Genomic DNA, 27418 nt, shown 5'->3' on the forward strand with positions numbered 1-27418 from the left:
ACGGGCCTACAACATTTCCGCCTCCATCGGAAATGCACACTGTAAGCAAAAACTATCCGAGTTTGGGTTTTTTGCGGCTCATGACCTCTGAAAACTCTCTTGCGTTTAAATTTACTACCTCGTGTAGGAGTAAAAGATAGTACATGACATAGTTTTACCACCACCTCTCAGGCAAGTAGTAAAAGGATGTCAAAATCCAGTTTTTCCACGTAGGGAGTTTTCTATCACGTGATTTTTAACCTGCGTTTCAGAGTTTATTACCACGTGACTGGAAGGTGCAGGTGCTTTGGTGGCTTTTGCCCCATGCATACCCCCCTTGTGACGCTCTCAGTGAACTCTGAAGGTACGCGAGGACCACAGATGTTTTTTTGTTCCTTTTTTTTTTTTGGCATCCCCGTGCCTCAGGACTGACCTCGAGTCAATGCACTTTCACTGGAACTAGGGGCAGCATAAGCCCAACAAGCGAGAACAGCATTTTGTGAACGAAAAAAAAAGAAGGGGGGGGGGGCTCTCAAAAAAGAAAAAAAAAGAAAGAAAACCTGCTGTGGAAAGTTGTCCTGCATATTTTCGCAAATTGTTGGCTTTTGCTCGGTGGGGGCCTTGGAGAGAGACGGTGCAAGAAGCTCGGTATCTGTGTGTCTGGTTGGGCTGATGGATCTCACGTGTTTCGTATACATCATCGAGCGACCGTGCGATTTTGAGCGCCTCCGAACCTGCACGTCGCGGATACTTCGCTTCCGTGCCGAATCGCGAAGATCTGCCAGTGGTAACAAAATCAATCTGGTGTCATCGTCTGTGCTTGCCTACTGGAGAAGCAATAGGCAAAATGCTTCACTCTGTCGTCGGCCTCGAGTCGCGGCCGCCAGTGACCAGTGGGAGTGTGTCGCCGGGGCAGGTGAAAGAAGCATCGCATATATTTTGTTCCACAGTAGGCGATGTCTGCATGAGTAAAGTACTGCCCGAATCGCCCACCTCATGTACCAACAGTTCTCAAACATGTAGCGCGAAGCCGATACGACGCAGACGGAACCAACAAGCGGCTGCCGGTGAGCACGAAGAATACCCGGACGGTGGTCTTTCGTTGGAAGTATGCATGCACCGCCCCGTCCCCGTAAGATAGCGGTAACGTGCTCATTTGTGTGTGAAATAACGACGAAATTCGCGCATGATATGTGTTCTGTGATCGCCAGCTGTGTTTCGTCGGATAGCCGTGCTCCTCGAAAAGGCCTAGTACGCCGTCGGTAAGAAGCTTGTGTGCAGGCGTCCACCGCTCCTCTACGCCCGTTGCGATGAATATGTGCTGCCACAGTGTTTGTGCACCGTAGCTTAATGAAAATCATTGAGCTACCTTGGTTTGTGCGTACTTAGGTATATATTATGGACTTGTGCATCAGCAGTGCTAACACGCGTGGGGCCATGAGCCCGGTGATTATTGGATACTCAAAAAGGTGAGGTCGGGTAGATTTAAAATAAAAGGTCGGTGTGACATTTAGTGCCCTGCAGCCCACCTTAAATTTACGCTTGCACCTTCAACCGTTGTAGTTAATCGATGCAAAAAAAGAGCTCTCCTACCGGTACCACACGTTCGGTCAAAAAGTTGTGCCTATATATACCGGAGGGTCAAACTGTAGTTGAGAACGCGTGCAGTCTGTTCGAGTGGTGTATTATTCTGCATTTGTTGTTTGTTGCTGTATGTCTGTATGGGAACTCTACCGTTTAATAAATTCTATCAATTCTGCTATTCAATAAATTTGTCGACTCTGGGCGAATGCATCTGTCAATTTTTATTTTTTACCACAGGAAATAACTCCCAGAAATTGCCTCAAAAACCTTGTGAAGGGAGTAAAAATTTACTCTCCCTATACTCGCTGAAAACCTCACTGGGGTAAATAATTACCACTCTCCCTACGTTCAAAAACTCAGTCAGCAGGAGAGTAAATTTTTGCCTCGATAGTAGGTAGTAAAAAAAACCCAGGAAAGGTAGTGCGCTAGAGGACAAATGGTTTACCCAGTTTTTGAGGTTATTTCAGGTCATTTTCGTTTAGTGTGCAGCCGCCGCAGCCGGGATTCGAACCCGCGCCCTGCGGGTCAGCAGCCGAGTACCTTATCCACTAGACCGCCGCGGCGGGGCAGTCTCTCTGATGGGTAACCCTGAGCACGCCTATATAATATGGTGCTATCGCCTGACGAATCCGGTGTCACGACACCGGCAAATGCGCAATACAGCAGCACATTCCTGCAATTAAGCACAGCAAGGGGGTTATACCAATGATGATGGGCATAACAAACTTTTAGTCTGCGCCGTCCACGGTAACGTAGAATTTTTATTGTGGTGGGGTACGTGGAAAGCGTTCTAAAAGCGGTGCGTTTGCCATCATTTGGACTCGTGTCCTCTGCATCCTATAGGTCCGAGCTAAATTTCACGAGTATACTTCGATACCTGCGTTGGTACCATAATACCATTCTTTCTGCAAAGAGCATGTTTAATTCGTATCAAAGTAAATAACAACAAACGCATTTAGCGTAAATAAACAGGCTCATTTCTGCCAGATCAACACCCTGTATATGATACTGCCGACGGAAGACAGCACCTGGCGGCGTATACACCAAGCGTTGCCATCTGGTTCGCTGAGCACCCTCGCCATATGTATTCCAGTCACTACCGCGACCCCTTTCTTACACCATAGCCACACTTTTCGTCAAAAACAGATCGAGCGACTACACAGAGCATATCGCAATAAATCTCTGGCAACAGCTGACACACGCACGCACTACGTGTGCTCACTCATTCTCGCACACGAATAAGGCTGGGACACGGTTGGTGGGCCGCGACGCCACGGATTGATACGCCATATAAAGGCGGTACGTCGTTTGATCTCCGATGACGCCCGCCTCGTGACGCGTCGTGTTTCCGCGCATATTCTAACCAGGCCCCCGGGATGCGAACGTGCACGAGAGATATGGAAAACGAGTGTAACGACGGGCGAAACGGGGCCACGCTTCGGCTCTCCGCGCCCGCACAAACGGGAGGGCTGACGCAAATGCGACCTTTTCCATCGCGCACGCTGGAGGCCGCCGCCGTCAACTGGCCCAGCTCGTGTTGCGAACAAGAGGACCAAAACGGCCGTCAACTATTGGGACGCGGTTGATACACGTAGCGCGCTTTTTCGAACAATATTGTTGGTACAGTAACACTGTACCCCGTGGCATATAATATCATTGGTAGTCATACACATCCCAGGGAGGATGGTCCTTTGTATGTTTAAGCTAAACGAGAACTACGAGCCTTTTTCGTATTTATCTGCACTGCATATTTGTCCAATTAACGGCGACACCCGTCCTGCTGAATTCAAGCGCAGACGCGGTCCTATAGTTTAACATGCCGGGGCTCGTCTATTATGAGTGCTCACATCAAGAGAGCGAACTCTACGTTTTACATATCATTGCGTAAGCAAACCACACTGGTACAGGCTATATTGCAGTAAGTGACTTACTTGTTCAAACTGCATATAGCAGGAGAGCTAATTTTACAGCAGGAGAGCTCTTTTAATAACACGGCCATGCTGCTGTTTCTACGATATGAAAATATTAGTTGAAGCAGCTCGGCTAAAGTAACGAAACTGGGCTAGACACTCGCGCTTTTCCGTGACAGCATGCCGTCGCTATTAATTACAGAAAAGAAAGCCGTCGTCATTATGCGACGACATGTGTGTGATTGCTGTACATCTCATTCTCTTGCATCTGCCCGCCCCATCTAAGATGTGCACTCGTCAAAAGTGGTTGAAAGTTAGCGCCACTGTTAATCGCCCCTCTCATACCGCCCCCTGTTCATTCCCACGCGTTCACCGTGATTTCGAAAACATTTGTCCAACGAACCGTGCTAAAATCGTAAAGATCAAAACAAATATACCCCCCCCCCCCCTTCGATCCACTTACTATACTATAATATACCAACAAGGTGCGTCCAACAGGGTTCCACTGGGCTCGATTCTTCACGGCTATACAAACCTCACATGGTTTCCGCGCACGTCGTGTTCCACGCATCTTATTTTTTGAGCACATCAGAACTGTTCTACCAAGGTATAAAAAAAAAAACGCGAAAAATATATTTGACGACAGTGCCAGGTGCTACCTAGAATATATTATATAAAAAAAAGGTTCCGCTTAAAACACGGCTGCGGGGACGTTACAGTCCACTTCTCACAACGAGTTCATAGCGCGGAAGATAGGCGAACTGATGTCCTTTGAAGGGAAAAAGCGTTCTCTGAGGCTGAAGTACTCGCAGTCAAAAGGAGTTCCACCACTCTCTCAGGTCTCCTTCAGAAAAGCAACGCGGCAACGAATATATCTTCGCTTCTTTCAGGCTTAAAACGGTGGAATTTTTATTTTAGATGGGTGGTGGTGGTAGTGGTTAGCAGATGAGAAAAAGCACCTAATTTCTGCAACCCGGTCGGGAGCACGGCGCAGTGCCTATAGATGGGTATCAGGTCAAACTGCGCCTCTGCTATAAGTAACTATTTCTCACCCCCCCCCCCCCCCACTTTTTTTTTCGCCGGCACTAAAATTAATACTATAACGTTGCGTTATCAGGCTTTGTGCTGTGGAAAAGTTCCTCGCAAGTTTAGCCTCGCATATATCGGAGTCAACACATTCATTCAGCAATTGACCTTCGCTTCGGTTGTGCCACCCCGCGTGAATGGGTCTTGCGGCGGTCTTCGTCTCTTATAGTTCAAAACGACAGCAATGCGCTGCCCGTGCACCAGGGGTTAGGAATCCGCGGGCGCAGTCGACGCGCTCGAGCGTCCTCCTCAACGACTCGATAGTCAAGACAATCTTCGACCCACGGCCCGAAGTAGGCTAGCTGCGAGTTTCTCAAGGTGCCCCCGTCCGACCACGCAATCTGAGTTTGAGGCCGCGGCGCATTCTGAGTCACACACCTAAATATAACCACTGCAACAGGTTTCGCAGCTCGCAATCAGCGAGGCACATTCGAATGCAACACTGAGCGCCGAGTTGTACGTGTGTATTGCACACATGGCTCGGCGTCGAGAAAAACAGAAATAAAAGGGGGGGAAAAAAGCGAACGGCGAATCAGTATTCAAGCGTACGCAAAAGGTCGAAACTCCGGCGTCACGCACCCATTCGCTTATAAAGCTGACAAGTTAATCCACGGCATGTTCGCAAGATCGCGGCTCCCCGCATACTAAACACGCGAAGCAGCACGTATACAGCTTGCGGCCGCGAAGACGCTGCCCAAAAAAGGAGACGCAAACACCGCTCACCGTCGAAGCACGCGGTCTCGGACGGCGGGAGTTCGTAACAGCAGCAATCTCTTCCACTCGCGGCCGCCTCCAGCGCTGAATACAGCGTGATCGTAGAGTCAGCAGAGTCTACACGTGATCGCAAATGCAACGTGGCACGCCGAGGCTCCGGAAAAAAAATCCGTCAACAAGGTGTGCCCACGCGCCTCCTAATCGCGCTCGGTCAATGTTCCCTCGTGTAGCGGCAAAACAAGGCGTACGACCTTATCGAGGAGAACAATAAGTCGCGCCCGTTATCAGAAGGGGGGGAGAGGACTGTATACACAACCTCCCGGGGCTCTTCAAACGGCGCAGTCGACGACTCAATTCAAGAAAGGGCGTCGCTAGAGCACTCTCGTTTGCATCGTAGCCTGACTTTTAACGCATTTCATTTCGCGAACCACTGCGCGGTCAATTATTGCAAAAGTCTTCACTGCGGTCGGTTCATGACTTTATATATATATATGTCTATTTCGTGCTACTCAATGATTTTGAATTGATTCATTACTTCCAACGGCTTTCGCGTGTGCTATACCACACAGCATGTCACTTTTTTTCTTTTCTTTTTGTCTTCGAACGAACACGCGCCACTATTAAGCTTGAGTCAATCGAACTCGCAACACTTCGTTTTCTCGCAAACCATTTTAGCGCAAGATCATTTAAAGAGCCCCTATACCAGAACAAGTTCAGAGGCGAGCCCCACCGCGGTGGTCTAAAAGTGGTCCAGTGGCTAAGGTACTCGGCTGCTGACCCGCAGGTCGCGGGATCAAATCCCGGCTGCGGGGGCTGCATTTCCGATGGAGGCGGAAATGCTGTAGGCCCACGTGCTCAGATTTGGGTGCACGTTAAAGAACCACAGGTGGTCGAAATTTCCGGAGCCCTCCACTACGGCGTCTCTCATAATCATATGGTCGTTTTGGGACGTTAAACCCAACATATCAAATCAATCAATTTCTCTATGATGATACTTTGGAACGGCCAATGTTAGGTGCACAGTCAATGGTTCCCTAACAGCACAGTTGAGGCATGCACCGAGAAGCGACGCAGGCCAACAATTCAGATGCGCACGAGTCCAGATTAGAGTACGGCGATCTGCTCTTGAAGGCGAAGCTCAAGCGTACCCCCCCCCCCCCCCCCAATAAACCTTGTGGAATGTCAGCAGTAGGCGTTAAAAAACCAGTCAGGATTTCGCACTATTCTTGCCGCCTGAGCAGCCACAAACGCAGAAAACGGAGTGAAATCAGTTCATGGCGCACGACGGTTATGCGGGACGAGGCAGGGCGAGCTACTGCGCGGCAAAGCACGACAGGCGACAATTCACAACAGGTATATATCGTATACGCCGACCAATCGAGAGCTTACTTCATGCTGGCGTCACATGGACAAAGAAATGGCGTCACGAATTGCATTACTACCAGCCTCACTATTCGTGGCGTCACGAATAGCCTTACTGTCAGCCTTACCTAAATCACACAGGTATTCGAAAGCAGTGTCGCACTACTACGTTTCAATATTTATCATTTAGAGGTGTTAATTTAATTACACAGGTGGTGCATTGACTTCCCCCATGAACTCTTCCAGGGAGTTTCTTGATTACTACCCATATCTTGTGCTGTTGTCTCTTCCAAGAAAAATAACCTTACGGGTTTGGAAGCACTCAGAACTCGCTTTCAAAGATACTATGTCAAACGGCACCAAGATGAGCACCGATTAGGTGAGATATTGGTCTTAAAGAGCATTGACACCACGGTCGAAGAAGCCAATTCTAGGCTGACGGACTCGTGAGTCGACTAACTCGGACTCGGCTCCAGCCGTGAGTCTGAGTGAGTACAGGTGAGTAATGTTTGGTGAATCCGAGCGAGCCGGCTCAGAAACATTTTTGTGAGCCTGAGTCCGAATGAGTCCAGAGCTCAAAATATATTTCACGAGTGAGTCTGAGTGATCTCCACAAGCTTTGCCGACCAATGTTACGAACTGACCTGAACATAAAGCTGGGAGGTCGACTTTTTCGTTTTTTCCCTTCTAACTTCCCACCTATGGAAACGCGTCGGAAAAAACACACATAGTGTATACGTGTTGCTATCTCGTGTTACTATATGGAAAACTGTTGGAGGTGGTAGCGATGCAGCCATGCGCCGCATATGCCCGCACTGCCATGATTTATTAGTGCTCCTGCGATATATTTTTTTGTACTTCATTGTTTATTTTTATAATAACCCACCCTGCCTAAGGCCTCGTATGAGAGGCTAGCACAACTTCTAAAATAAATAAATACGTGTTTGCTGCTACAGCATACCATTTCCATACTACTTAAAGCTAGTTGTAGTATAGTTATAGTTGTACCTATACTACCTCTCCGGTGTCACAGGTGGCGGGTTCGAACCCAGCCTCGGCGGTCACATTTCGAAGGAGGCCAGTGTCCTCAGCGATGTGAGTGCACGTTAAAAACAGACGGCCCGACTTCCAGAGCCCTCCACTACGGCCTCTCTCGTAATCGGGGCGCAGGAGACACAAACGTATCAGTGATGCAAGCGACATTTTGATTTTCGCCCCTCATATGGAATAATTTGCCGCAGATAGCAAATTATTCCATATGACTCCTGGAGTTTAGTGCTTCACTTAAGCCTCTTATATATTATTACTATTTGGAATTAGACATATTGCAGATAAAATAATCACTGCAAATAGCAAGAATCATAATTAGGCAAGTGGGTGGTTTTTGAACACCACGTAAGTGTCGTTTTCATATATCAAGTCCCCAGCATAGAATTTTTTTAAAATCAAATCAGCAAAATAAATAAATGTTTAAAATGCTTGTTCTTTAGACATAAACGAGGTCAAAGCTGATAAAGGTGCTAAAAGTAATCAGTCACATATCAAAGCTATCACAGCAGTGGCTAGTACGACGTATTCTCAACACCTTTCACCAAAATAGTCTGCTTGTAAGGTACAAACACTAAACTATATGCGAGTACGTATACAATTGTCAACATTCGAGTATACAGCTACTATGCAAGCTGTATACTAGATGATAATATACAGTTTGTTTTCTTTTTGCTTTCACGTAGACTCACTGGATGGTCACATTGTTTAACTTCATTGTTTTTAGTTTCCCCAACGCCATTTTGAAGCAGGCTCCGAGAAGTTACTAACAAATACAAATAAAAACATGAAAAATTTGGAGCAGCATTTCTCTTTTGGGGCACTTTGGATCAATAGGAACAGCACTTCCATCACTGTACTGTATTTACAAAATATAGACGGAGATAAAATTAGCTCCTGCCCAGACGGCACAGCGACAACACGAGCACGATATGATGATGATGATGACGGCCTATATGCATCAGTCATCGCCTTCATTGTCTTTTTTTAGAGCATTCTTGTTTCTGGTGGTTTGCAACAAAATATCTCGATTTTGGGACCTAAAGCCCCAGATATTATTATTATTATTATTATTATTATTATCCCCGGTGTCGCAGCGCCAGCAAAATCTAATGGGAGGCACCACGAAAGATTTTACCGACATACTTCACGATTCCAACAATTGTGAGCCCGGGTGTTAACAGCAGCAGCGTTTCCAGCGTAAGCCGTCAACAGTAGTTCGGCTCCCCGTTACCGCGTCTCTTCTTCCTGCGCAGCGGGGTCGATCACAAGCGAGCGGAAACTGATCGGCCTCCGGGACGGTGACGCTATAAGCGTACAGGGCGGTAAAGGTTGTGTAAAGACGTTCCACTTCTTTTCAGGTGAGGCGCCAGATTCGCGGAAGCTATTAACGAACACGCGAGCGACACAGAATGTCGGTCAATATATGCAGCGTGCTTCGGGGTACACGGAGCAATGACTGTGGGCATTGTTCTCGTTCGCCGAAATGCACGCAATTGAGTGCGGCCTCGCGACTTCGGTGCCGCTCGCAAGCGCGGACGCAGAGCTGCATGCAAAACGGTCTACCGCCACGAACAGAGAAGGAAAGATGGGACAAAGAGAGCGATTTTTTTTTACGCTTCCACTCGCAGCCAAATACTGCATACCATCATTTTGAGGCAATGTGCGTACTCGGTAATTTAACAATACACACAAAGCAACACCTCATTTCAGAATATAAATATGTACAATTCTAACGAACTTCATTGTAACAATCTTGAACCGGGACCACAAATTAGTTCCTTATAGCCCACATCTACCGAAACAATAGCTACAGATATCGGCCCTAACAAATCGGCAATCTGGCTCGCAATTCATTCTAGATAGCAATATTCTCGGCTTCTCTTCAAACAACAAAACCCTTTTGTCTGTTGCCTTCTAGCCCTTCGGTTCATGTGGTGTCAAATCAGCCAAATACACTTTTTTTTTCTTTTGCTCTGGTTGGCCGAAACTTAAGCAGACTTTCCGAAAATTCACAGGCCGCCTGTGTCTGGGTTCTCTCGTGTTCAGCCACTTAAAACTTGGGGTAGACCAAAATTAGTTTGCCAGTGTAAGATAGTTTGACGAATATGTCTGGCTGGTTACGAAATGAATAACGCGAAACTCCCGTCATCACACACTTCCCTCCAGACATATGTGCCACATACCACGGGCCACGATATGCCGGTGTGTGCCACAAGTGATGGGACAGTTTGTATCAACCCACAAACGGCAAGAACACACATTGGCAATATAAAGGCAAGACGGCAAGAAAAAGCAGACACCGACAGCAATGAGTCGACAAATGTAAAGATTAAATATCAGGGTCCCAGCAGGAATCGAGCCCAAGCATTCTGTGCGCGGCAATCAAGTATTCTACCGCAGAGTCACGCCAAATCTCATATATATATATATATATATATATATATATATATATATATATATATATATATATATATATATATATATATATATATTATGAGACCACGTCCGGTATGGCAGCAACCAGGTTATCCTTTTTTAGAGCCAGCCCGCGTGACATACGATGATGATCACTACAATGGTTTGGTCATACAGATGAAGATGAAGTACATAGTCAGCGCTCACAATATATATATATATTATATATATATATATATATATATATATATATATATATATATATATATATATATACATATATATATAATCTTACCGCGGCGGCTCTCTGCGATTTAGGTTTCGTTGTAAAAAGAACAAATGTCACTGAAATTAAGTGCGACCAACGAAAGCCCGCCAGTAGTTCGTTATAACCGATAATTCGCTCAATCGGTGTTCGTTGTAACGAGGTTCAACTGCAACTTTTTTTTTACAGAACAGCAGTAGCGCTTTTGTGTCACTTTGACAACGTCAAGTAGTTAAGAGGTTGGCGCCCGTTTTGAACGAGTCACAGAGAAAGAAAGCGAACTTATCAAAGGCAGAGAGGTCACTGTCCCCCGTATTCTAGAACGTACCTTCACTCAACGCTTCACCTTCACTTGAGAAAGCCGATGGGAACGCCGTCTGTAGGCACGGCAAGTCACTGCGTATCAGCGATAATCTGCTTCGATTTTTCAGTAGCCCAGCGTCATCTTCAGCCGTGTGGTGGCGCAGTGTCCAACTCTGTCAAGTGAAGGCTGAAAGTCGAGTCAAGGAGCGTTTGTGAATACGGGGGTGTGAGCTTGTGCGTCTACCCACTTTCCCACTCGAATCAATTTATGCTAAGATCGTACTGATAGCACCACTGCATTCGCTTGACAATTTTCTTTTTTCCAGGATCACGGTCAAGCTATGTGGTGCACAGACTGCATCGCTTGCAGATCACAACTGCGCTATATAACTATACAAGAGCTTATTTTGTTTTTGACAGTTACATGCACAATTTTGATTGATATGTGGGTCTTAACCTCCCGAAACCACCATATGATTAGGAGACGCCATAGTGGAGGGCTCCGGAAATTTCGACCATTTTGGGTTCTTTAACGTGCACCCAAATCTGAGCACGCGGGCCTACAGCATTTTCGCCTGCATCGAAAATGCAGCCGCCGCCGAGATTCGATCCCGCAGCCGAGTACTTTAGCCACTAGACCACCACGACGGGGCTCAAATGCATTCCTCTATTACCAAATTTTCTACTGCAGCTATACATGATATAATATGTTCTTTTGCGTAACAACGTATATGGGAAAAATCTAATTTGTGATGAAATGCATGAACATTTACACAGCACTAGCGTCCTATAGCATACTTGCCAATGATTTCCGACCAATTATATAGCCAAGTGAGACGATTCTAACGATAGTTTTTATGGTAGCACTATGAAAGACTTGCTTGTGAAAGTAGCTTCGTTCACAAAGCTTTCGATTCGCGCGCGCTGGATAAATGTGACGTCACACGGACACGACAGGATATCGTTTTTATTTTCCCTTGAACTTTCTTTACTCAACCACGCCTCGTTAATACAAAGAAGAACAATGAAGAAGTACGCGGCTGTCGAGGATAGTTGATAAATCATGAATGAGTGGGACGAAAACAACTGCCACATTAGATGGGCCTACAGCAGAACAAAACGAGAGCACTTTTCGATAAGCACACGTGCACATAATGCTACAGCGCGCTATCGACACTCGTTATGTCGTCACCATGCGCTGTAACGTTCCGCATGCGATAGCAGCGCCAGAACGCCCAATCCGACGAGCGGAAGCAGCAAAACCGGAGAGACGGTATACCACATCTCGTATTTATCGCGAAGAATGAGGGTCCGCAATCTTAAACCGTCCCGAGTTAGCACGCGCTGCGGGCCATGAACGATGAAATCTGCGCAGGCAACGTGTTCATTGTTGCCATTTTTCTTGGTCCCCTAGCGGCCGCTGTCGTCAAAACTGTGATAATAACAAGGGTTAAGCAATTTGTTCATTGTAAGGTGCACACATTTTTTTTCTTACGCAGTATAATCACATCGACCCGCTTTACAAAGCGCACTAATATGACATCTAAAGCTGTTACAGGTGTGGTGCAGACAACGCACAGTAGTGGACTTCAGCAGCTCAGAGCACACGCCACTCAAGATGTATCTTTTGGCGGGGTGCGTAGTGCACTGCCTGACGGAGCGAGGCTACTGCGCATATCGCTCGCTCAAGCGCCTCTCAGCATGTTGCTCGCGTCACCCGTTGCAGTCGGCACACGCGCGCATCCAGACAGCAGCGATGTGTTTCTTTGTTTTTGACAATAAGCCCGCTTGTTCGAGAGAAGGTGATTGATTGCAATGCTTTCTTTCTGGTCACGGAGCGCGTCTCGTTCTTTCTGCGGCTGCACTCTCCGGCTTCGCGAGGCCTTGGTTGCTGCTTTGCGACGCGCGTCACGGCGGGCAGGCCCCCCGGTGACGCCTAATGCATTGAGGTGGCGACCACGAGGTCGGAGCGGGCTGGAGCACGAGCGGATGCGTGCACGCACAAACAAGAGAATGCAAGCGACGCACACAATTATACGTGTAAGACATTGCAAGGGCACGCAGAAAGCCAGAGGGCAACGCGTCAGGCGAAAACAAGGAGCGTGCTGGCGTTACGAGTACCGGTTTTGCACAACGCTTCCAGTAGTCACCACGCGCACGGCGGCGAGCTTGGTCTCCCTCTCACTCTTTTCCGCTTCACCCGTTTCTCGTTATTTTTTATCTTTCTCGAATACTGCATTGTGGCAAATCTACGAATACGTACGGGAGGTTGTAAAACAGCGCAATGAACTCGAAAAGCACGATACCTGCAATTTGATCGCACGCGGCGAAGTAGACAGTACAATTTGCAGGTGCGGCGCGTCGGTACAGGCGTTGCCACAAAAGGTTGCGATCGAGTGACAGCTTGTTCACGAGTCAAACGCGCTTGCGGACATTGCGACTTTAGTCGCAGTTCATCAATCGCGCACGCGGGTCTACTGCCTCGGCAACAACGCTGATTGGCGAAGGCGGTGCAACGAGTGCGCAAGCGTTCAAAGGCGTACAGGAGCGAAGCAACATGCACTGGAAGACAGTTCGCGCCATCGACCAGAACCTGTTGCGCTGATAATACCCGCACAGACGGCCGAGGAAATGCAGTTAAAGCTCGCAGAGCAGCGCCAATGTGGTGCCCAATAGGCCGTTATTTTTGGCTCGTCGCGCGTGACGTCATTGGCACGGTGCTTTCGCTCGCGCCGCTTAAAGAAAGGCGCGCAGCCGTGGCGTCTCCAGCCGCACTGCAGCAACGGCTCGCGTGTCGTGCAGTATGTGCTCACCTGGTTGTTTAGGCGAAGAGCCGCGGCGCACGGCTGTATCCAGCGAAGCGCCGGCCGCCGACTCGTCAGCATGTGCGCGCTTCACCGGTGAGACCCCGGGCAGCAGCACCAGCACGAGCTCCGGCGCCGCAACAGCCGTCACTAGCGCCGCTGCCGGTCGTGCGGAGCACTAGCGGAGGGCCGGCGGCACCAGCGCCCCCACGTGCCGCCAAGGTCACGGGAGAGGGGCTGCCATCCCCGGGCAGCCCTCTCGCCCCGAGCCGGCTGACCGCACGTTCCCTCGACCGACGTTCGTTGACACTTGGCCTTTTTCTCCGCGCGCTTTCCCTCGCGTGCAGCACGCAGGCACGTGAGCGAAAACTGTGCGTGCGTGTCGCCGCCGAAGCGCGCGCGCCGAGTGCGTACGGGCGTCCCGGCGAAGTTTGCGGGGCCCCTGCTGTGGGTGATGCCCGGTCGCTCAACCAGCCGCGTAGGGCCTCGTAGAGCCCTTGGGATGATAAGGGGCCTTCACAACAGTGGCTTTAGCAGCATGCGAGGAGGCCAGACGGTGCAAGTACCCCGCCCGTTGTTGTTTTGGTTCGAGATCGAAGAACGCTGCACTAGCGTATCACTTGTTTAGATATCGCCGTCACTTTCGTTTCACAGTTGGTGCAATCCGACAGCCATAGGTGCCGCTGCTTGGTCTTGCACCCAGCGATAACGTTTCCGGACGTCACGGTGCCTCCTATGTGCTATATAGTGGCACCATAGGAGCAGCACGCGACTTCGAGAATTCGGTTGCAATTCGCTACGAACTTCTCATGATTGATTGATATGTGGGGTTTAACGTCCCAAAACCACTCTATGATTATGAGAGACGCCGTAGTCGAGGGCTCCGGAAATTTAGACCACCTGGGGTTCTTTAACGTGCACCCAAATCTGAGCACACGGGCCTACAACATTTCCGCCTCCATCGGAAATGCAGCCGCCGCAGCCGGGATTCGAACCCGCGCCCTGCGGGTCAGCAGCCGAGTACCTTAGCCACTAGACCACCGCGGCGGGGCGCTACGAACTTCTCAGATTATCTGCAAGGCGTAGTGGGAATAATCAATCGATTGTGATTTGAAAATGGGGAAACTTATCAGAGGCCTCCACGAACCCAGTACCTCGTACTTGCTCTGCATTCTGATCGAAGGGCCTCAGTAGAAGGGAGTCGGCAAGAGAGGCAGGGGGCGCGCCATAGGAGAACCCTGAGTACGCCTATGGCCGGCTACCTTTGCTTTGCGGATGATATCTTGCATATCAATATTAGGTAGGGCGCATCGATACAGTCAGTCAAACCGTAAAAACGTTTTTAGTATGGGCCCCTGTGTTAGAAGTCCTTACACGCACCTCCTCCCCATGTGGACGCTATTCACTGCACAAAAGAAAACATTATAATCCTGAATAAATCATTGGATAGCAGAACCAAAGCATAATAACATATGCTGCTGAATCTTGCCAAATACTTCAGAAATTAGTCTGAATTCATCTGCCAAAATCTACAAAGTAACTTTCCTGCGCTAAGAATATTCTGCTCTTCTAGTGGCTAAGGTACTCGGCTGCTGACCCGCAGGCCGCGGGTTCGAATCCCGGCTTCGGCGGCTGCATTTCCGATGGAGGCGAAAATGTCGTAGGCCCGTGTGCTCAGATTTGGGTGCACGTTAAGGAACCCCAGGTGGTCGAAATCTCCGGAGCCCTCCACTACGGCGTCTCTCATAATCATATGGTGGTTTTGGGACGTTAAACCCCACATATCAATCAATCAAATCAATATTCTGCTCTCTCGCCCGGCCACCGCCAAACACGCGAAACGCTTTGTGACAACGCTGTAAAAAGAGAGGACGGAACGCAGCGCCACTGTGCCTGACATTCTGACGTACAAGAAAGCCATACCTCGCAAGGTTTTCTAACTCGGTTATTTTTGCTGGCGTTGGCGACTACTGGGTTGTCTTTCAATCCCAAATGCATGTGTCTCTGCTACGTTTCTTTGCCATGTGATCTACTAGGCAATCGTGAAATCTACCGAGTACAACCAACCCCTTCATATAAATTACGAAAAGGGGTGTGACTCAGTAGAGGGACCGGCAGTTTTTCGACACCATACGTCACGAAGTACTGGGAAAATGCGCGCGCCTTAGCCAATATCTGAGCCGTTCAAGACTACCTCGTTTCTTCAAAAGAAAAGCAAAAGTATGGCAATTTCCCTCGTGTTTTTTTTTTTAAGATTAAAAAATACCATCTCTCGAATGTTTTTCGCTGCGTACTCAAAAGTATTCAGGTGACTAGATTTGGAATAACTAGGAATGAGGATTGACGGAGCACATCTTTACAGCTTGCGGTTTGCAAATGACGCCGTGCTTTTCAGAAATTAGCCGCGACAGCCTCCACTAGGGAGGCCAGCGCTGCGATCGTTTTGACATCACAGATAGGATAGTAGTTGTGGAATACGGCAGCTTTGCTTTCGCGACACCACTTGCATCGTCCCCCATGGCTGCACCGTCTCTAAGTCGCAATTTTACGATGCAAATTAGACACGAGAGTGCCACCGGGGGCACCGATTCGTAGTTTGCTTGCCCGTATTATCAAGCTTTACCGATTCTTGAAGCACTGAGCTTCAAAACAAATGGAAGCGCGTACGGTGCCCACGGCAAAAGCGCAGGAAATGCGGTGTTCCAGCAGACAAAGCCAACCAGGCATCCTATGAGTGACGTCATTACGTAGGTGGCGCCACGGTATGTCCTCGAGGCCAATACTGGAGCCAATAGCGACTAGCGATTGAGAAATTCAACGGAGAAACTGTTACGCTGAGGTAGTAGATAAGTACGCACAACTCCGAATCGGCCGTTGGAACCACTGCAAGAGAACTATTGTTAGAGTGACCTACTGTTGTGTCCGAGTTGCCTTTCTCGGAAAGACTTTTGACCACCCATGACTATACGAAAGCCACCGTGTGTGTGTACTGTAGCTCCTGCTGCTGTATTACAAAACTTAAGTATACAGCATGAAACTACATTGGTTAGCCTATACCGCGAAACGCACAGTTATAAATTAATTAGTTTTCATTTTCTTCTCAGGGATGAAATGTTAAAACCAGTGTCATCATCATCAGCCTGACTACGTCCCCTGCAGGACAAAGGCCTCCCCCATGACCACCAGCAAAATAGGTCCTGTACTTGCTGCTGCCATTTTATACCCGGGAACTTCCTAATGTCATCTGCTCACCTAACTTCCTGTCTCTCCCTAACCCGCTTGCCTTCCTAACCCGTAGGTCGCATTAGATATTAAGTTTTGAAACTTACAGGTGACCGCCCCGCTGTAAAGAGGACGCAGAATAGTGAGAGACGTGTAAGCTATATATGCGTTCAGGCTGCCTCTTTCAGAACTCTCAGGGCACCCCATTTTGGATGTGTCAGGCGTGGTTTGTTCCTTTCGCAATAAACGCCTTAACACGTGAGCCTCCGCGCAGTCGACGCACAGAGAACGCCTCGGACCTGTCTGCCAAGGCCCGTGTTGTCTTCTAGCTATGATTATTGAATTCCTCGAAAACCTTGTTAAGGACCGAATAGTTATAAAAGAAGTCAAGCGGAGGGACCGATTCGGTCCCTCCGTGAACGCTTCAACCACGTGCTAATTCCAGGCCTGCGTGCTGAATTGTCCCTAATAGTACTGTGCATACCATTATTGCGCCAGACTGCGGTTGCCGAATCGGGTGCACTGAGTAGCTCACGGTTCGCCATGGGTCATTTATGGTGTGTTTACGGTGGACATCACTGACTGCGAGTGGGCCTTTGACGTCAGTGAACCTTCTCTACTTCCGTAGGTAGAAGCGAGGTAAGTGAACCAAGAGAGATTATTAAGGCGAAAGCCTCGAATTCCCTATCACGCGCGAAATTTGACCGTCGGCGTCTCGCATCCTGCAGAGTGGGGAATGAACGAGATTACGTCAAAGCTCGCGAAAATCTGTGACGCCACACGACGTACCGTACCATTATGACGTCATCATAGCTTTGCCAAAGGTATGCCGATCACGGAGGCAATACAAAGCCACGTTCGGTGCAGACAGCTTTCGGAAGGTGGCGGCACAGGATGGGTTCAAGGGAGCGAAAAGAAAAATAGGATGGTCTTCACCGTCCAGTAATTTTAGGTGAATGCGTAAGGCACCCTGGGAGTTAGTGCTGGGCCGTCGACGCCCGAGGTACCGCCCCAGCTCTCGAGTTCTTTTGTACAGTTTTTGTGTTCTGCCATTCACCGAATAGAGTACGAAACAACGCAAGCGCTTGGGATCCCCAACGGCTTGAGGGCACCAGTAATAACACCTTATATCGAGTGCTGCCACCTATGAAAAGATGACCAATTTTTTCGATGGCCAAGGAAATTTGAAAGTTTCACGGTCTCACGACGAAAGCAGGCACGAATGAAGCCCCAAACGTGATTTTAAAAAAAAGTCCAGTAAAAAAATATTGCCTGTGACAGTAGATAAAACGATTGCATGGTTTTCAAGCAGTCAGCAAATCTAAACTACCCGGCGAAGCTACAAGAGCCATTGCACATTTGCTAACAACGTTGCGCTCTCCGAAATCGTTGACGGGCGGCTGCACGAACTGAAGGCATCCTAAGCAGCCACGTATTTTTTTTTCTTTATATCTCGTGAAGCTGCAATGCTGCACGAGGCAACGGGCGGCGAATGCCAAGCGTACGCCGTTGCGACAGACAACAGGCACGTACATGCACGACGCGCACGCTTGGCGATACCGGCTGACGAAAGGTGGATCACTTTACGCACTCCGCGCCTGCCCGTCAGCGCGATGCCAGGCACAACGCCGAAAACGCTACACGAGTACAGCTACAGCGCGATTCAGGCACCAGCCACAGTCTCACCTTTCACGTGCGAGACAGAACCTCGTCGTGCACTGAGGGAGATACATAGACGCGGCGAGAATGGCGTGTGCGCGTTTGTTGCAGTGGCTCAACGCCTACGGGAAGGGGGTGCGGCAGCCAGATGCATCGCATACTGCGTCAGCGTGCTTCTCACCATCGCCGATTAATATGACGTAAAGAGAGAGCGGCTAAGTTCTGTAAACGCGTTCCCAAAACACTTTTTTTTTTCGTATAGTTTCGTAGCTTCCAGTCGTCGTAACGAAATAGCAATTCGTGTTATTCTGAGGCCATGACAAACTCCGCTCATTGCCTATCGCAACATTCAATGAGTATCACCATGCGTCGATTGATCCGCAGGAATTAAAGCGCGAACTCGCCTCTCCCTGCGTAGCCCTCGCATAAACACCTTGACGAAACTCGACGAAGTCAGATGTATATACGTGATAGCCCCACAGGAAGTTTTTGTGATAGCTACTTGCGCAGTTTGGGCGACAGCGTTCATTTGCCGGCCGGTTTCGCCAGTGCTGTATGTGCTCGCTTCCACGATAGGACGGCGCCGTGACGTTTGAAGCATGTTTATGTCGATAGCGCACAAGCCATGCGTCTGTATAACGGTTGCTGTCATTTGTTCGCCGTTCGCAACGGACCGCGCGAATCCCTCGGAGGAGGCACGTGCAGCGGAGGGCACGTGGGACTGCGCGGGGCCCGGGCCTCGGGTGGCAGCCCATTCATACCGGCCGCATTGATCGGCACGTGACCTTGAGCGCGGCGTGCCGAGAAGCGCTCGCAGCGTTGACGACACGCGGAACAGGCGCCGCAGGACAGCCGATCAATGCTGCTTCGGCCGCCAGGGACATGGCTGGTCGCGACCCCGTTTTCGCAGTTTTGCCCGGAAGGGATCGTCCACACCGCTCGGGTCACGGGCCCCATGCCACGCATCCACCACGCTCACGGAAGGAGCGTCACGGAGGAAATTTGATGCTTAACGGTTCACTTCACAGCTGCGTCACACTGCGGCGAGAGGCGGTGATACCCACAATGGGACGGCATCGAGCATTTTTGTGGCATCCGACGTAGATTATGTATACATACTCACGCGTCGTCACCTCGCTTCCGTCCTGATTAAGCGAATGGCACAAAGTTAGCCACCGATGAAAGCCCGCTCAAATGGATCCCACGCAAAACAAGGGCTGTGTGGCCTGATTGTATAACGTTTCATTGAAATTTCCCGTTGTGCTTATCGCGCGCAGAACCGGCAGAAGCAGCGGTGCGCAATGATTAAGGCGAAGGGAACGTAAAAAAAAATATTACAGCGAGCTGCTGGAATGTACGGCCCCATGCAGAATGCTTACCAAGAAAACAGCCTTGACGTCCCTACAGATAGGCGGGCTTTCGCGAGGAGGCGTCCGTCGGTGTTTCGGGGAAGCGGCGATCTCGTTTTGCACACCTGGTGACGCAAGGGGGCGCAATCGCTGTTCGCAGCACACGTGTCGTTTACTTTCTAACACTCGACAACACTCGACCTATGTGTGCACGCCTCTCCAGAGTATTTTCGCGCCATTCGACCGGCCGTCCGGCGTTTCGCGGGGCTGTCGCCAGTTTCAGCCGCGTGTCAGGTTACAGGAATGCATTGTGGCGCGCGCGAGGCAGATCACGCGCGCCAAGGAGCGTGGACGACGCAGGCGTAACACGACGCCAGTGGAGCGCGAGCAAAACAAGCCACCGCCCTCGCCCGGCGAAGAAGCGAGCACTTCGCCGTGCTGCACTGCCGCAGGAGGGATATCGAAGAAACAGTGATGAACGATGGTGAAAACAGTCGGAAGTCTCGCAGCTGCGTCGACTACGGGCCAGCTCTGTCTGAACCGCAGCCCGGCAAGGACGGGGGTGCCAGCAGCTGCGGCCTTCCTCAGAGCAGTTCGTCGTAAAGGCGTGCTAAACGCAGGAACCGGAGCTCGCACCACCACCTCCTCGGCACGTGTTGGCCATGAGGCCCCTCTGCTAACCGTGGGGCAGAAAGGGTTCGTCCCCGTCCAAGCTGGTCGACAATGCGGCCGTCTGCTGCTAGGATGACTTGAACCAGAGTCCTTCAATGCTTGGACTCGACGGAATTAGACACGCAGTGTAACAGTAAGAGACCTAGGGTGTATCCAAACGTAATATTCGAAAAAGATGATGCGAGGAGCGAGCAGAATAATGAATTTTTTTGTCAAATCGCCCTTTGATGTACCGTCGATCTGTGACTAGACGTGTTTTAAAGGCTTGTTTAAAGTTTATAGTAATATACGACTATGAGCAAACGAGCGGTTTCACAGGTGTTTAAACACTCGCGTTGAACAGTCTACCTGAAGAAGTACGCTTTTTTACGTTTAGTGTCTAAGCTATTGTCGCCGGGATGGAACTTATCAAAAAGATGGCGACATTCATTGAAGGATTCGAAAATAGTCCTATTTACGAATTAATGCTGACTTGACCATTCGCAGGCGAAATTGTGGTAGAAACGAATGTCTAGGAGCACCATCTACGAGATCATAATCGCATCCGAAACTAATTGTGCGTCACTGATCCGCAAAGAAAACTGAAAATATGACAAAAATTTGTTTCGAGGCAGAGAGGTTATCAGGCCATGCGATTTATTTAAGGGGGCATCAAAGTTTTAGTTCACAGACAAGCATAGCTTCTGAGACCCTATCTTCTTATTGGCGCATTATGTGCAGCTGCCACAATGATGAGGAGTGGACACCAGCTCGGCTAACACTGTGTTTCGGCATCAAGATCGCTTCAAATTACGGACAACTGTTTGAACGCAAGATAATTCGACTATCTAGTTGTGTCTCGAGTGATTTGGTTTCACGTCACGCAAACGGTGACGGCTGTAGGTAACTGTAAGGCAAGGCGCTACGAATACAGCTGGTGTACAAAGCAAGGTGGCGCATGTGACGCTGGCAACTCTGATCGGCGGCACTTGGCTACTGCGGGTTAGCCCATAGAGTTTCCCAAACATACACTAGAGGTAACTCTGGCGCTAATGCCTATGATAAACTGCAATGCATGGCGCTTCAGCGAGCATGGGAATTATGGGTAGTACACGGATTCGCCTAGTATTCGCACTTAACGTTCGTTCTGGCTTCGCGTGGCTTGAAGCTGCTTTGTCCCGAAATACACAATCGGCAAATGATCGGATGTTATGCTTCACCACCTTCATCTTTTAGGATCACATTTTCAAATCAACTCACGAAGTTCAAAACGGTTTTTTTTTTTTTGAAATTCTAAACAAAACCAAAACACAGCAATAAAGGAAGCCAGAAGTGCGATTCGTCACGCGAAAGCACGAATATTAGGCCAATCCATGTCACACCCATCATCCCCACGGTCGCTGAACGATCGCAGCGCCAAAGTTCCCTCTATAGTTAATTTTAGGAAACTCTAGGGTTCAGCCATGGCCAAGGAACTCTGGCGCAGCGATCGTTTAGCGACCATGGGAATTACGGGTATGACATGAATTTGCCTAATCTCGGAGGCAATGGTTTAGCTGCATCGCACGCGTAACCAGCGGGCGAAACATCCGCGAGCTGGCGTTGTTTGTGCCACGCGGCGGGCGCCGCTATGGCGCGGTTTTACCGTCGGGGCCGGTTGTAACTCTGACGCTCACCACCGAGTCGGGATCAACGTCAGCCTCGCTCGGCGGAAAACAGGCCGCTAATCCCCGTGCTGCTGTATAGCGCCACGGCGAGGCTTATCTGGCGCTGGACTGAAGACGGGGGAGCAGCGACGTTTTCTGTTTCACCGCCGCTCCTTCGCCATTCGTTGACCTTTGGGGGCGGGCGACGTCGCGCTGATATATACTCCGCACCCTTGTCAAGGCCGCCCTCGGCTCTTCGTCGATGTACATATGTGACGTCTTCCGCGGGTTCTGAGCTTTTAAGTGCGCGTGTAGCGCGCTGCCACGAGTCCGCCACAATTCCACGCGCGCCTTTCGAGGTCTTCCGAAGACGTCTGTTCGCATTGCGTGGAAACCGAGCCAGCGCGGTCGTCGTGGCAGCTCGCAGGATCGTCCCGTATCGCGAGACGTATCGCTCGCCGCTTCGTTGCCCTAGGGAGACAAGATTTGGTCGCGCCGGGCGGTTGAGAGAGACTGCCACGCTTGCTGGCACGTTGCTCGTCGGTGGCTCGCACAGCCTATTCGTGTATACCAGAACGGCACACTCAGCCCACTTTATACAGAAGGAAGTTCTCAGAACAGCGGAGCTTTAGCTAAACGCTGATCCTTCCATTTCACAGCATACCGCGCAAATGCATCGTTAGCCATTTTCGTGCAGGAGGGGGGTGCCATTTTGTGTACGATACAGTTCAGTGTGCGCAGCTAACTCCCATCGCTCACCTCGTATGGGGTGAGCAAAGCCGCAACCGCAGTAACCCTTCGAAGGCTTAGACGTATGCACGAATATTTTGAGGGCAAGGACAATAAAATTTCGGCAGAGCCCGCGTACCTTGGGAATCGACGTTACGCGAAGGATGCGGGGGGAAGGTGACCGTGTTGTATTTTTTTTTTTGAGTGACACGTTATGAAATCACGCTAAATTTATGTACAAATGTTACACGCACTGACATATGTTGAACAGTTGCAGATATTTATTTAACCTGTTGTTCGCTCACGCGCAACGATGCCAACAGGAACATGAGTATTAGCAACACCAGAAGCGCTAAGCTGATATGAAGCGCTGGTGCTTGCAAGAATGGTAGCCCTGGACACTGCTACATAAATCAACTACAGCGCATGACACCAACAAAGTGACGGTAACCCGATGTGACCGATTGTATCATATAGAAATACATATATGTAATGTTTATAAAATTGAATAGACAGCACTGCAACCACAATCGACGTTTCACGAATAATGGTCTATTTGAAAAGTAGTTCCGAGACCTGGCGTGGCTCTGCGGTAGAATGCTTGATTGCCACGCAGAATGCTTGGGTTAGATTCCAGCCGGGACCATGACATTTATTCTTTGCATTCGTCGAGTCGACGCTACCGGTGTCGGGTATTTCTTAAAGCTCGCGCGTTAAGTTACCCATGTGTGTTCTCGTCGTCCCTGGGTATACATACTGTCAATCAACTATGACGCGTACCAGCACATACCCGCCCGCGGGTATGTGTCACTGTCTAGCGGGAAGTGTTCGACGACGTACGTGACGGGATTGTGACAATATTAATGTACTGATCCGCGCGTCATATTTGTCAGACCATCTTACCCTCCCGTACTAATTTTCGTTCAGGCCAACTTGAGGGGGTGACCATGAGAGCATACCCAGACGCGTGCGGCTAAATAGATAGATAGGTACGTAAATAGACGCCAAAAATGGCTGCGGTACGCAAAGAAATGCTTCACATTTAAAATGTGGCATCTATATAGACCACAACTTTCGTCGCTTGCATGGGACAGCATTTCGTGTGTGGAGGTCAGGGGGCTGCTGATCACATGGACCGGATGACCATGATAAGGCCAGCTAGGCTTGTCCATGTCGCATGTCGGCTGCAGGTCGCAACTGTTGCTTCGCCATCGTCTATGACGTCAGAAAGCTCGCATCCCCTATAGCGCTGGTTGCACTGACTGATGAGCCCTGGGGTCGTGATTACGTACGCTTGCTATAAGCGTGGCTGTGAGTGTATAAATAACCTGGTCAAATAGAATCGGAGCACAGAGCGTGCTTGTGCTGTCAAAAGAAGCGTAATACGGCTGCGAAAATTCCCCTTCACTGAAAAAGACTGACGCACATAATTATTCACAAATAGACATTTATGTTTTCACACGTGTGGCAGAGAGTGCGTCGCGAGAACATTATTACGGAATAAGTCCTATTACCGAACAAGTGCGGTCACGTACGCACGAAGCATTTTCTTCCTTTTTTTTTATGTGCGTGGAGAGAGTAATACAAAAATTCAAACAACTTATCACCATAACGCATCGCCCTGTTGCCTGCATTATAGCCACTTTCATAATCAAATGGTGGTTTTGGGACGTTAAACCCCACAAATCAATCAATGCATTATAGCCACTTAACAATATATCGATTGCGTCGCAGCACTCGGCGGCATGAGCAAGCAGCTCGTCAATGACCTCGCCGATAGAGTGCGCGGATTTAAACACTTCTCAATCGGGAATCAAATGTATCAAAAAAGCGTTTTTACAGCGAAAGCTGTTATGGGATCACAACAAGGGTCACGTGCAGCGCCGTAGTTGTCCGCCGCCGCCGCCGGTGTCCGTAACCACTATCGCGAGAAAGAAACACAGAGAAACAGAGGGATTCCAACCCGGGTTCCCTACGTGTCAGCCCAGTAGTCTACCACAGAGCCACGCCGATGCTTGAAGCTCCGTTGCGAACTTGCCGTAGGCTGGACTGGTGACGGGAAAGGAATTGGGTTAGTATGAGCAATTAAGCGCTTCAGAACGGCCAAGGAACAACCAGGCGTCACACAATTCTAATTGCGTAACGCGTGGGACGTCCAACGCTCCAACCCATTACAAAAGCTTGTTCTAGATCCTCTATTAACTCGTGGCACATACCCTCTTCAGGCATTATTCTTCATCGTCGCCAGCCACTGTATAAAAATTTGTACAAAAGTCCTTTATTGATTGATACGTAGGGTTTAACGACCCAAAACCACCACATGATTATGAAAGACGCCGTAGCGGAGGGCTCCGGAAATTTCGACCACCTGGGGTTCGTTAACGTGCACCCAAATCTGAGCACACGAGGCCTACACAGCATTTTCACCTCCATTATAATGCAGCCGCTGCAGCCGGGATTCGATCCCGCGACCCGCGGGTCAGCAGCCAAGTACATTTGCCACTATAGACCACCACCGCGGGGCTGAACAAAATTCCTTGCAAGTCAGATACCACGCTTCTTCAAACAATGATGAAGGATAGCATATAGAGAATGTGGGCCTTCTAAACAAAAAATTATGAGTGTTTATAAAAGGTTCTGAAAGGTCGCTCTTCTATATAGCTTTCGCTGTGACTGTGCTGTGCGTTCCTCACTGGCCTTGTGATTATTTTATTTAGACGAAGAGCGACGTGAAAGAGCGTAAAAGGCGTAAGTATATAGTACAGTAAAAAAGTACTGCATACAGCATGCACGATGGGTGCTGAAGCAGTGGAGAAGCGTCACGGATTGCGCTCGTGCCAAGGAGCGCCGTTCGTCGCGGAATTGATGTTTATCGGCCCTGCTTACGCCACTCGCAACTCTCGAGCGTCGTGTTTCACTAAATTCGGGAGCGCATTCGTAAGCGAGCCATCGGGATATCAGCGCGGAAACGTTCGGGGAAGTCGCGCGAGCAATCGCGGAGATGTCAGCGAATGCCACGAACCGCCAATGAAGCAACGGCGAGGTCGGCGATTGCGCTCCCCACCACTTTCGCTGACCAGACAGCCTGCGGCGAGTATAGTGCGCGATGACGCAAGGCCATCTCAACGGCCATCTGTCCTTCTTGCGCGCCTCGGCCGCTGATGCAACGGACCAGATAAAAATAGAGCGTTTCTCTCCAAGTGCCGCTGCGCAAACGATAAGGCACGGCGGAACGGGCGGAGGTTAAGCTTATCGCGCCGAGCGTACCATGGCGTGACATAAAGGCGTCCGGGCAGAATACGGGGCCCGCGGCGGCGAAAGAGTGCGGCGTAAACAGCGCGTGGCAACCCTCCCCCCCCCCCCCCCCCGGTCGCAGCCACAGCGACCCGAGGATGGCATGTATACTCGGTGTTTTCACACCGCGTCGGAGACAGCTCACAGCGCCCGATCAGGCGCCGCCGCAAACTGCTCCGTCCAGCCGGGCGACGGGACAGATTTAGCACCGCAGCTGAACGCTTCGTGGAGGAGGCATGCCAGCCGTCTCTCTCTCCCTCTGTGGGCCAAAAACCCTTTTGTGTTCTCGCGGCGGGGGTCGAGGGAAGCCATGATCACACCTTCTGCGGGTCACGAGAGCGCCGCGCATTTCCCTCTCTTTTAATGGGGCATCCCGTCAGCTTCCTCTCAGACGATCGAGTAGCCTGGAAGGGGACGGCGCTTTCCAGAAAACCGTATCGCCGACGCTCCATGTTGCGCGCGTGGTTCCCGTCGGTGGCCCCCGCACGCGCGCTGCGTCAGAGCGACACCTCTGTGCGGTGGTTCTTCGGCCGGCCATTTCCTGCCCAAAGCAACCCCGCCGCCTTTCGCTTCCTCAAAATAAACGCGGCGGCTCGCGCTTGCCAGCATGCGCACTAATCAGAGATACGCTCGGAGTCCTTGGTATAGAAGCCGGCATCCCCAGCAGTGGCGCGGGGCCAGATCAAGGCGCGGCTTGGCAAGTTGGAAACCGAGACGGCGTGCCGACTGCCAGGCCAAGGCGCAATCACGCCCCTGGGCCCTCGGTTGAGCCACGCAGCCATAACACCCTTGGAGTGGCCAGGGTCAAGCGATACTTTGACGAAAGCGCCAGGAACACGTCGGGGTATGTCGACGAGAGATTCGCGACGTCGCCAATCGAAACTGGGGAAGGGAAGAAGCTAGCGCACAGCGGTGACTCAACGAGGCCACGACAGGCCCCGGAACCTCTGCGCTAGTTTCGATTTCAGAGAAGACGTGCGCTCGTAGCGGTTGCCGGGCATCCGAAGATCTGGTTGAACGAAGTGACTGATTGATATGTGGGGTTTAGCGTCCCAAAACCGCCATATGAATATGAGAGACGCCGTAGCGGAGGGCCCGGGAAATTTCGACCACCTGGGGTTTTTTAACGTGCACCCAATATTGACCACAAGGGCCTACAGCATTTTCACCTCCATCGAAAATGCAGCCACCGCAGCCAGGATTCGATCCCGCGACCTGCGGGTCAGCAGTCGAGTACCTTAGCCACTAGACCACCGCGGCAGGGCATTGAACGCAATAAAGTTAACGTGGATGTTCGCTTGTCGGCAAATGTTATGCAAAAAGCCGTTTTTACGCGCAAATAAATTTGAATGAACTGTGAAGAAGTCATCAATTGTTCCTTTGTGTTCTTATTCCT

At 50.0% G+C, this 27418-nt stretch overlaps 1 protein-coding gene across 9 annotated transcripts in view; it reads right to left on the minus strand.

The window, feature by feature from the left end:
• Atx-1 (Ataxin 1) overlaps nt 1–27418 on the minus strand; it is a 187311-nt gene that overhangs the window by 37088 nt on the left and 122805 nt on the right. Inside the window, exons 1-2 of one of the 9 annotated variants that reach the window (XM_075877200.1) lie at nt 13482–19938; nt 10694–10855 (exon numbers count right to left, since the gene is read on the minus strand). The exons of 6 other annotated variants lie outside the window; for them this stretch is intronic. The gene's annotated coding sequence lies outside the window, so the exon portion shown is untranslated. Of the gene's footprint in view, nt 1–5282; nt 5743–10693; nt 10856–13481; nt 19939–27418 lie in introns of those variants that run through there. 2 more of the 9 variants (XM_037427305.2, XM_037427306.2) reach the window with 2 other exon arrangements.

The sequence above is a fragment of the Rhipicephalus microplus genome, chromosome X (genome assembly GCF_043290135.1).
Source record: "Rhipicephalus microplus isolate Deutch F79 chromosome X, USDA_Rmic, whole genome shotgun sequence".
In the NCBI taxonomy this organism is placed as follows: domain Eukaryota; kingdom Metazoa; phylum Arthropoda; class Arachnida; order Ixodida; family Ixodidae; genus Rhipicephalus; species Rhipicephalus microplus.